At 42.1% G+C, this 12,497-nt stretch overlaps 1 protein-coding gene across 14 annotated transcripts in view; it reads left to right on the top strand.

Moving 5' to 3' along the window:
• PALM2AKAP2 (PALM2 and AKAP2 fusion) overlaps positions 1-12,497 on the top strand; it is a 452,863-nt gene that overhangs the window by 177,148 nt on the left and 263,218 nt on the right. The gene's annotated exons all lie outside the window — the stretch shown is intronic.

Raw genomic sequence — 12,497 nt, 5'->3', positions numbered from 1 at the left:
AGCAGAGCCCAGGACTCCAGCTTGGCATTCGTTAATAACTCTTTAGGGAGGCAGACACCTCAAAATGAGCCTGCACGTAAGACATCCAGCTGCGGATTTGCAGAGAGATACCTTCCCCACTGAAAATACGTCAAGAAATTACTATTTAGCGTCACTTAAGATGATCTTGTTTGTTTCTTGGATAATTTTCCTTTTGTGAGTTGCTTGGCTTTCACATGTCAAGAAGGCAAATGCGAAGTAGAAACGTGATAGTGGGGGTGGGGGAAGCCTGCCATTTGCCATGTTTGTGATTTCTCATTCTTGCCCTATTTTATATACTTTTGATTAAAGTATACTTTTATCAAATATCAGCACAGGTTCTTCAGTCTTGACCCTGATCAGGAACTAGCCTGAAATAAACGCTATGATCATGGAAAGTGCCAGAACAAAGAGGAAGTGCTCATTATGTGCAGGGTATCCCCAGGGAGGCTGAGCCAGTTCAGAGAGATCCATGGGTCTCACAGGCCCTCGCTAGAACTGATTCCCTCTCTTTGAGAATCAGTCCCCAGGATGTCATCATGGTGTCATCATGTCACCAAGTGAGACCCAATAGGGAATCCCTTGAGGCTTTGGAGGTACAGGTGGGATCTGCTGCCTGTGACTCGAAGCTGGTCGAGGACCCACTCAGGTCGTATTTTTCGTGTTCTCCCACCCACCAGGTGTTATTGGTAGAGGCTGCATAGAAGAAACCCATTCTTAGGGATGATCTTTTTCTTAACTATTGTCTTTCTGAATTTTGAAATCTAGTGGAGCATTGAGGCATTTAAACAAATTTTTAAAGCACAAAACTTGTTTACCTTAGATCAAAGCCAGATTCTGTGTGAGGTGTTTTCTGGTCCCGTCTGACCTGGTCTAGCCCCCACGTCCTGGGGTAGAAAATAGTACTGTTAACTAATTCTAAGAGAAGGGGCCTCACAGAAGGGTAAAAGAAATGAGACATCAGCTGGAAAGGATGATAAATATGACAATGAAAAGACAGCGTGGACTCTTGAAAGCCACGTGCTCGGTACTGGTTCTATAAGCCCTTATGTCAAAAACCCCATGCACCTGTGGCTGAAACCCAGCCTTTGAAAAGCAAAGAAAGCAAGGACTTAGCTGCAAAATAGAAAAGTGACTGACCCAGTGCTGTCTTCTACCAAAATTTAACCAAATAGCTTATTTCAGGCTGATGAAGAAAGAATTCAAACTGGCTTAAGCAGTAGGAACAGCTTATCAGCCTGGACGGCGCTTGCCACATGCCCAGCAATGCTTTTCCGCCTTGGCTGACATTAGAGCTACCTGGGAGCACGTACAGCCTCCGATGCCCAGACCAATAAGATCAGGGTCTCTCGAGGTGGGGCCTGGGCTTGGTACTTTTTAATGTTCCTCAGGCGATCTTAATGGTCATTGAGGGTTGTACACTGTGGGGAGAGTTAAGGTCAACTGGCTCATGCATGTTAAGAACTGGATGAGACTGGAAGCCAGATGTTAGAAATAATGAGGTTAGGGCACCACTTTCATGGTATTAACAGCCAGACATCTTGAGTCTTGCCCCAGACTGCAGCCATAACTCTAGAGGGTTCCCAAGAGAGATATACACATGGAGGGTAATGGAAAAGGAAAGAAAAGTACTACTTGATTCTGAGCCAGATTTAGTGCAGATCCCCGCCTGCCTGCCCTCCCTCCAAGCCTCTCATGGCAGATCTCTGGTTAAGGCTAATGTGGCTGGAGTGGGAAGTAAGGAGGAGGAGAGAGGGACAAGATGAGGTGCCAGAGAAAGGCAGGCAATGGATCATGGCTGGGCTTGCTTTGATTTTTTTTTCCAGGTGAAAAAGGAAGTCATTAGATGGTTCATAAGATGCCATCTTATTTAACCAATCATTTTTGGTTTGATTTTTTGTGTGTGTTGCTTATATCTCTGTATTGAATATTCTTTACAAAAATCTTTGAGCATATCAAAGATAATTTCCTCTGGATAAATTCCTTATGATAAAGTCAATCAAAACTTTTGGCATAACCTTCCAGAAAGACAATTCTTAGTTAGAATTCTGACACAGGTTAAAGTGAGAGTCTCTTTCCTCACACTTTCTCCAATGCAGAACACATGTTATTTTAAAATAAAGGGGCCAGCCCGGTAGCATAGTAGTTGGGTTCCCATGCTCTGCTTTGGCAGCCTGGCGTTTGCAGGTTTGGATCCCAGGTGCGGACCAAGCACTGCTTGTCAAGCCACACTGTGGTGGTATCCCATGTAAAAAAATAGAGGAAGATTGGCACAGATGTTAGCTCAGGGACAATCTTCCTCACAAAATTAGATAAATAAAGTAAAATATTCTGTGTGTGTGTAGGAAAGGGAAGAAGCACATTTCACAGGTGGAAAATGGCATCTCAGTGCTTCATTTGCCTTTCTTTGGTTATTAATAATGTTGAACATTTTCCCTATATTTTATCCTTTTTTCTATGTTTAAGGGTTCATATCTTTCTTTGCAAATCATATTGTTTTGTAAGAACTCTTTATTTATGAAAGGTCTTGGCCTTTTGACATATATGTTGCCAGTTTTTTTCCCGGATTGGCACCTGCCTTTGAGTTGTTATGTTTAGTTGGTACCATAAAAATCTAAAAGTTTAAGTTTTATGTAATGAATTTTATTGCTTTTGTGCTTTGTGGTTTCTTTCTATGCTTTATGTTTTTAAAGTCTTTTCCCATCCTAAAATCAGATAGTCACTGTATTTTCTCCTGTTTTCGTTTTTTACATTGCCTGAGTCCATCTAGAAATTATCTTGGTGGATGGGAATTTTTGCACTTTATACCTTGGAGGACAGCAACCATAACAGAAGCAAAACCTTCTTTCATGATAGACAAGTGGGCACAACTTGGCTATGTGATAATTTTAACATTAATAGTGCAAGGAAGAGAGGTACAAATCTGATTCCTCGCAGAAAACCGATGGAGTCATCGCAGACTTGTGTTCGTACGGTAGCAAATCTTCATTTTTTAAAATCTGAAAGCCCAGAGTAATAGGTTATCATAAGGACAGATTACCCAAGTATGTTTTAAGAATATTTTGCAGTTATTCACAAAGTAGTAGATATTTTTTTTTTCATTTAAAATCCCCCGGGCCACTAAAGATATGGCTAATAAGGGGAAAAACTGTCAAAACTCTTATTAGTTGCCTGAGTCTTATTTTCTACTCAGATTTATATCATTTAAAACATAGAGAAAATGTCTTTTGGAGGGCAGTTTGACCCTATTAAAGTTTTAAATGCCCAAATCCTTTGACTCAGCAGTTCTACTTCTAGAAATTTACCCTGTGGATATAGTCACAAAAATACATCTAAGATGTATGTAGAAGAAGATTCATTGCAGCCCTGTGTATAATAGCAAATAAAACACTGGGAACCACCTGAATAATCTATCAGCAGCAGACTGGCAAATAAATTAAGATACATCTGTGAACCACCAGGCAGCAGTTACAAAGAATGAGGTGGGACTCTATGTGCTGATATAGAAAAATGTTGACGACACATCACTAAGAAGAAAGTAAGCTGAAAAGCAGAAAGTATATGGTGTAATTCCTGTTATGTAAAGAATAGTATATCCCTATGGATAATAGGTTGGCATATTCATATTTTTTCCCTAGTAAGATACATTCAAAACCTATAGGAATGAAATTGATGGGGGTGGGGTGAAGGGAGATTCAGCTGTTTATTTTACTTGTGTATTGTTTGAATTTTCTCACCATACACATTTATTAGTTTGGTTTATATTATGTATTTTAAATGCTATGTTTATCTGGGCTATTTATATTTCCTTCTTTATACCTTTCTGATAGATAGATATAGACATGGATATAGACATAGATAGATATTCAGCAGATACAGGCGTCTAAAGAAACAAACAAGAAAAAAATGTGATTGGCAATCGTCAGAAAAGGCATGTAGGTGACCATTTGGGATTATGCTAATTTCTTGCAGTTTGCATTCCTTTGTTGTCAGCAGAATGCTGCGCATTGTGTTCTCTTTCTAATTTTGTGCACACTATTTTGTTTTGTATTTCCAACAACCACAGTTATGTTCAGTTGACTCCCAGCCCCTCCACTGTTCTGTGAGCTGCTGCTCTGAGATCTATGAGGAGCCAACAGGGAAGCTGCTTATTGTGTGGTCCACGTTGTGTCTACTCCTGCTTCCTGCCGAGGGACGTTTCCTCCAGGCCTTGCACATCTTCCTAAGATTACACTATCAATTTAGCGAATGCCTCTGCCCCTGACTCTTCCTGTCATCTAGTTTTAGGGAGATATATTCTGATATCTAGAAGCCCTGGATTTACAAAGTCCTCTCTACTCAGGAGCCCAACGCGGTAAACTGAGCGCTTTCCCAGCTGCTGCCTCATTCACAGTAGTCATTCTCAGATGAAAAGTTCAAATGAGGGAGAAATTTGCATTTGCTGTCCTTATTAGATCAGTCAGTCCCTGGAAATGTCTTCTAAAGGGATTGAAGTAAATGAACATATTGATTCACTAGGCATTTTAAAAGGTTCCAACCCAGCCTTGACCTATTTCTGTTTGGAATTGGGAAATGCTCATGGATTTTGCAAGAGGCTTCTTGTTTTAGGAGTGGAAGGATTTGACATCAGAATGTTTGGCCTTTTTAGCATCTCATTTGTTCCGGATGGTTTTGGCATGCGAGCCTGAAGGGGATGAGGTTATATGTTTCATGTGTCCGGTGTGGAGTTCACTCAGAACTAAACAAGCATTAGTAGCTGAAACACGTCTCCGTTCCTGATAAAGTGCTCTGAAGTCAGACTGTCTCGGTTTCAACCCTTGCTTGGCCACTTCCTAGCTCATGACCTTGAACTTGTTTTGTCCCCCTAGCTAAGCCTTGACTATTCTCATCCATAAAATCAAGCATATTAAAGGTACCTACCTCAAAGCGTTATGAGGATTAAGTGAAAAACTGAACAGGACTCCTTCCAATAGTGCCTCACACATAGCAAGTAGTCAATAAACTTAGCTGCCATTGTTATGATTATCATTATTATTTTTACCACCACCATCATTGTTATTCTTGGCTTCAACCACTACAGAACCAAATTTTGGTTCCATGAGTAAATTGCAGTTGCCTAGGCAAAATCCTAAGCCAAAAGCTTCATACTGGGTACAAAGGGAGCCCCTTTATTCATTGAGTCCCTGCACTCTGTCAGGAAACGTGCTTGGTTCCACTTTTGTTGTTCCTCATTTCAGCGCCACAGTAGCACCTTAAGACATTTCTATTTCTGTATTTCATGCTGAGTTCCAATTCTGATTGACACTTACTAGCTGTGTGACTTTATCTCTTTATCTCCCCATGCCCCAGTTTTCTGCTCTGTAAAATGGGGATAATGATAGTACCTAACCCCGTGGGTTGTTGTAAAGATTAAATGGTTAATATCTGTTAATCAGCACGGTGCCTGGCACACAATCAGCGCTAGGTAAATGTTTGTTAGTATTACTGTATACATGAGGAAGGGCAGATGCGAGTCTAGAACGTGAAGTCGTGGCTCTTCTTAGCATCGTGGAATCAGGGATGGGAGGAACCTTGGAACGAAGCTGGTCCAACCTGCTCATTTCACACGTCGGGGATCTAAGGCCCAGAAACAATAAGGGACTCGTCTGAGTCACCCAGAGGTTAGTGGCAGAACCTCTACGTGAGGCCAGGTCTCCTGACTCCTAGTTCAGTGCTCATGTTGCTTTGTGGCAGGAATAATGCAATACGTTGAGAGTGATGGTATGGAGGTTGCATTCTGCAAATGAATTGAATTATGTGGTTTCTGGCATTTGGAACTTCCTCAGAGTTCTCTACGATTCTACCTATTATAGAAAGTGCTTGATTTTTTCACCACAATGGGCTTATCACTATATCAAGAAGCAGATCTTATTTTAGAGCTATATCAGACCACTGTACTTCCTGGTCTTCAGAGAAGGACACTAAAGGGAGGCACTCCTAGCAAAGAATTTGATGTTACGACCATTAAAGCAAAAATATGGCTACGCAGTTAAACAGTTATTTAAAGAGTAACGCCGTGAACAGACCTTAAAATAGACTTCAGATATAATGCATATGGACTATAAAGTATCTACAAAGGACTTGAAACTAAAACTCTCCTGTGTCATGCATTTGACTTGGCACTAATAGGCTAGCTATACTAACTGTTCAGTGCAATGAACAATTTTGCATCTAAACTCTATATGATGTTTCTTAAGATTTTAGATGTTAAAGTATCCTTTCAAAAATGAGTAGTGAAGTTTGAACTAATCATTGTCTTCTTTTCCCAATTAAAATTCTTTCTCTTGTCTTTATAATTGCTATTAAAAACAAACACATAGGCAGTTCCCTCTTTTACCAATAGACAGCAAGTTCAAGGCCAAGTAATCAGTCGAATAAAAGAGAAATTACCTAAATGGAAATACTGGTTATAACTAAGAGATGAGGAGTGAATAGTTGTGGAATTCTCCACTTCACATGGTGATGTTGTAGCTCGAATGGGTGCCTGGCCAGGCAGAATAGTGTGATTAGAGGAAATCGAGTTGTTCTTTTGACCAAGCCTTTTAAGCTGACTGCAGGTTCTGCTCCTTAGTTTTGTGGCATCAGAAAACCACACACCAACTTAGCTTTCTATCCACTCATCTACAAACCCGAGTGTCAATTTCTTCATTGTACAGTGGATGGACATGGCAGAGGGCTTAACCAATGTTCTCTCTCCATTTAGCTAACCGCTTGGGAAGCCTGAATATAATCAGAATCATGATCAGTGACCTTGAAGTCTGAGCCAGGAGAGAAAGTTTTAATATCTAATGATGTTGGGATCACATCATTGATCTCTAGTAGCGATGTGTCTGCTGAGCAAACTCAGCATTCAAGGCAACTGGACAGGCAATTGGACAAAGCTGAGTGGGCACCTCCTTGTTTTATACCTGATCACTCAGGTTCTCAGTTTTCATGCAGACCGCCTTCCTTTTCTTTCCTCACATGTATAAATAGCATTGGTTCTGCAGCAGCATTAAACAATAGTTATAATCTAACCATGACCGAGATGACATTCTGATTCCATAATAGAAAAGCTCATCAGATCCCCGTTTGCAAGTTGATTTTCCATAATTTAATTCTCAAAACATCACCTCCCTTCTTAGTGTAATCTGTATACAACCTGGCACCCTGGCGATCCAGTTTCGGTGTGAAGTCACGTTCAAAGAAACACAGTCTAGAAGGCAAAAGTTCAGTATCCTTACTGGAATCTTTTGGAGAACATCAAAGGGGATTCATTTTGCAAGCTACCATAAAATATCTTAAGATTCTCTCTCTCTGATCTTCTGGTCTTAATATCTCAGCCCTTTTGTTTGTAAGCTCTTGAACTTCAAAGCTATCCCCAAGCCCTTTCAGCTCTTCTTTCTTCATCCCTTCTCTCCTTTTCTCAATCTTTGACTTGCCCCCTGTCTACCATATCCCCATTCCCTTTCCAAGCGCAAGCTGTTTAAACAGTCTGGTTCTGGCAGTTTTTCAGCAATCTACCCCTTTCTCTGGTCCTGCATGGCAAAAGCCTAGGAACCAGCTGGCCCAAAGTCACTGTGTGAAGGGAGGGATGTGCAATTCTCTTTAGCTCACCGTGGGAAGGGTCAACGCAAAATTTTCTTTCTCTAGCAATGGCCAGAGGAAAGATTGCAACATCTAAAACTGAATGTATTATCTTTTTTTCCCTCTCATCTACATTCTGGGATATCTTGATGGCAACAGTGCTTTGAGTAGGTCTTCTGGTTCCTTCCCACTGCTGGGCCCTGGGGCTCTAAGTGTCAGCCCCCATCAGAATGGGCCTCAGCAGAGGAAAGGAACACCATATCTCTGCTTCTTACTGCCTTCCCTGCTCAGCCTCTTCCCCTCTGTCGCTGTTTCTCAAAGACTCAGTGGGGACCCCTCCCCCAGCCACCCCCTTGCATTTCCCATTGTCTGGGTTACAGCACAGACAACAGGAGAGGAGAAGAGGGAGTCTGCTTGAAGCTACACAAGGGTGGACATAGGTTTCCTAACTATGTTTAATGCCTCTCTTCCCATCAAACTTATTAACTACCTTTGAACAGTGTGCTCCATTCTGTATGGGTGCTCCTTACTATACTAAGAGTTTGCAGTTTCATAATGTTGCAATACTTCCAGAAAATAGTTGCCAGCAAGAATATATAATTTACAGAAAGACATGAAAGTGGCTTGCTAGGCCTCCCAGATAGTGGAGGGATCCGGAAATCTTCCTAATGGGTGGAGAACACTTCATTCCAGATGTCTCTGGAGGCACATTTCCCCCTGAATGGTTTGCTACTGTCAGCTCATTATGCTTTCTCTGGAATTTCCACTTCCCCTAGCTTTCTCCCCAGAATAAGCTTTCCATGATTCTTTCCCAGAATTAGCTTTTTCAACTCTTTTCTTATATGCATAGCGATAATGGTCTATTCCACATGGGCTAATGTCTTCAACAGACAGACACTTCTGATTTTATGGACTGATGGCTAATGTGTTTTCAATGATGTGTTTTACTGCCATTGAAATCGTGAGTGCAAAATCATAATGCATTTGATTGAGAGGTATGGACAGACAGGAACATGATCAGAGGAGAGCATGTATCTCATTCAGAGATACTTCCTGAGCATCTATGGTGTATCTTCATCATGAAATGCTCTAGGCTTTGGGGATGCATTGGCCAAGATCCTCGTCCTCAGGGAGCCCACAGTGTGGTAGAGGGAGAAAATGTATAAACAGTTAAGTGTATAAATACTAAAGTGCTCAAGGTACTAATGTAGAAAGATCCTCAGCCTCTGAGGGGAGGAAAAAAAGGGGGAGTGATGAGTTCTATTTGGAGGGAGCAGAAAAGGCTTCTGTATTTGTCAGTACTCTTTGAGATGCAATTGACGGAAACACCACTCAAACTAGCTTAAGCAAAAGGGAGATTTATTAGTGGATGTAATTTAGGAAGCCCAGGGATGGTCTGGCTTCATGCTTAACTAGATCTGGGCCTCGATGTCATTAGGATCCTTTTTTTGTCTCTCTTTCAGCTCTGCTTCTCTCTGCGTGTTGACCTTTCTCCAACATGGATACATTTCTTCCATGTGGCTTGGAAAAATTGCCGCTCAGATTTACCCCATTTCTCCCAGCTTAACCTTAGTTGAGAGGGAGGTTTTCTCTTCCAGTATTCATTTGTCTGTCCCTAGAAATGTCTCTTATTGGTCCTGTTGGGTCATTTAGCCACCCCCTGGACCAATCGCAATTGCAACAAAATAAGGTAGTGTGATTGGTCTAACCTGTGTCACACACAAGTCCCTGTGGCAAGGATGAGCCAGGCTATATGTGACTACCCATGACTGGCATTCCCATCAGCACCATTTACAGTGGTAGTAGGTGGGTTCTCCGAAGGCAGGCAGGCTGAGCAAATGGTCTAACTTCACTGATATTTAAGGTGTGTCGTTCAAGAGGAATGGTTTTTTGTCAGATGAAGCAGTGAGGGAAATCCATTATTGTTAGAGGAAGAAGTAAGAGCAAAACCAGGAAGGCATGAACCACCCTGGCAGATCAGGAAACTGCAAATCGTTTGTTGAGGTTGGAGCTTACGGTTGGGGGATCATGACCAGATGAAGCTGCAAGATAGAGAGAGGCTGCACTGGCCATTCTAAGGGACTTGCTATTTGCACTGTAGGCAATGGGAAACATTCTGAGATTTTAGGCAAGGGTTGGAGATAGTCAGATTTCCATTTCAGAATATCACTCCAGGAGGAGTGCAGAGGGTGCCTTGCTCAGAGCCAAGACTCAGAGGAGGAAGACTAGTGGGGGAACTCCTGCAGTAATCCAGATGGAAATGGAGTGTAAACAGCTAAGTGCTACAGAATGCTAACAATACTAATGTAGAATAGTCTCCATGTGCAGGGGGGAGTTAAAGGAGGGAGTATTAATAGAGGTTATAGTGGGGAAGCAGACGATGTAGAAAATGATAAGCAGAATCAATAGGACTTGGTCTTTCAAGAAAGTGAAGTGTCTAGGATAAGTAAAATTTCTGACTTGAGTCATGTCATTTGCTGAGATGAGGAATACAGAAGGAACAGATGTGAGAGTCAGGAAGGAGCGATGGCCAAGATGATAACTGCAAGGGTTGAGTTTGAGCGACTGGATATGAACAGTTGGCAGTTGGAGATGGGAATCTGGAGCTCAAAAAAGATCTAGGCTGAAAATATAGACCTGCAAGTTATCAGCATGTAGGTTGTATAGTTGGTGAGAGGAAAGGAAATCATGGAGGCTAAATGTCTGGAGGAAGAAGAGGGCCCAAGAAGTAGTGGTTTAGAGGTCTAGGGAGCCAGGTGGGGAGCACAGCTCGCACCTCAGCAGTCCAGGTGAGCAAGTGTCAGGATCCCAATGGTGTCATGCTCCAGCATGCTGTCCCTTGACTCATGTCTAATTCTGTACAGAGGCTGATTGCACATCTTACCTCTTGTCCAGTTAGGAGTGACGTCAGGTCCTAAGCCCATCACTGTGGAAGGGACTCAACTAATGAAAGAATACTGTAACAGCCATAGATGCGCAAAGGGTCCTTGTGATGGGGCCAAACCCAGGGTCTTCATCAGACAGAATGCAGATGTGAACATGCTGGTGCTGATGCCCCACTGCAGATGTTAACAACTGGTTGATTTCAAGCTCTAACCCAGTAAGGCGTTTCCTCAGGGAAAATATGAATACAGCACAAATGGGATGGCACTGCTTTCCCACTTTTCCCCTTTCCTGCACCTGCATTCTGGTCTGTGTGGTTCAAAGCCAAGACACCACCTTGCCTCACCGCCCAGATCCTGTTAGTCCTGAGCCTCATCAGTTCTGGTTTTTGTATTTGTCCTTTTCTTTCTATTCTGATTGGAACAGCTCTAAGCTGGGCGGGCTTGTTAGTTCATCCATCCCCACCACACCCCTGGGGTGAATGTAGCATCCTCCTAACACGCTCAATGATCCTTTCATCTGAAGGTCATCAAACTATGACCATGAGCTAAATCTGGCCCACTACCTGTGTTTGTCAATAAAGGATTATAACACAGCCACACTCATTCATTTATATTTGTCTGAGGCTGTTTTTTTGCACTGTAATGGCAGCATTAAGTAGTTGCAACAGACACTGTGTGTCTCACAAAACCCAAAATGTTTACTATCTGAGCCTTTACAGGAAAAGTATCCTGACCCCTATTAATCCATCCTATACACCAGTGCCAGATTAATGTTCCTAAAATGCCATCTCACCATATCGTGCTCTCACTTAGAACCCTACAATGACATTACATTGTATAATAAAGTCCAAACTTCTTGGCTTGGCACTCAAGGCCCTCAGTGGTCTAGCCAACCTTTTGAATCTTTGATCTGTATTCCTAAAGGCGAGTTCTGCACCCCAGTTAGATTTCCCTCTCATTGTCCCTGGAATATGCAGTATATTTTTCCCCTTGCTCACACAGTTCCCTTTGCCTGGAATGTGCTGCCCATTAATCTGTATCTACCTAATTTCTACCCATTCTTAAAGAGCTAACTTAAAACCTGCATCTTTCATGATCATGTCTGTTCACAGTGACCACCAATGAGTCTACTGTTCGAGCATGTGAGGGTTCACTGCCTGTACCATCTGGTAATATGGCTTCTGTTCAAGGCATGGTTCACTCCTATGATGGTGGGCACTCTGGAGTGAGGACACAAACAGTCTGTAGCAAACACATAGCACTCAGTTAACATTGGTGGAAATATCCTCTGCAATCCTCTGCATCTTGTATCCATGACATACTGTATCCTGGTCCTGGATTTAAATGTAGGACAACTACATTTCTTGATAGTCAGTGGGAATGAATGATAAAGTCCAGTAAACCTACTCTTGAGAAATCTTAGAATAGCAATAGTGGCTGGTTCTAGAGGTCCTTGCTTTATCATGTGGTACCTCTGAGAGGCTGGATGGGGGGCTGTCCCCCTGAGTCTCACTTTTTCCATCTGCTGTCATATATTGTGTGTTCTTGGATGCACTCTGGGATTAAGTGGCATCAATGAGGCATCATTGATTGAAGTTCTTTGGTAAACGGTAAGTTCCTAAAATATTCTCAGGCCTTACTTTGGCAGAAATGTTATGTCCCTGACTTGGATATTATGTCCCAGTGGCTTGAGATTATAAGCTAATATTTCTTAAAAGTCTGTACATTGCATAGAAGAACTTGGTTATAGCACAAATTATTGTTAGTTGATTTGAAAAGCAGTGGTGCCAGCGCATCCCCAGAAACATAGCACCTACATAAAATAAAAGCTTCTGTTAACACAGAGCACAACAGCCAGCCTCCTACATTATTGTTTTCTCCACGATTTGGCTGTTGTATTATAAAATGCCATCATGTCTTGTCTAACAAGTTTCTCCCTGCATATCTGAGTAAAGGAAAATAATCCAGCGCAGTAAATATCTCAGTACC

This window comes from Equus asinus, chromosome 10, assembly GCF_041296235.1.
Source record: "Equus asinus isolate D_3611 breed Donkey chromosome 10, EquAss-T2T_v2, whole genome shotgun sequence".
NCBI lineage: Eukaryota > Metazoa > Chordata > Mammalia > Perissodactyla > Equidae > Equus > Equus asinus.
Note: the sequence above shows the minus strand (reverse complement) of the source record. Positions and strands in the feature narration are given on the sequence as shown.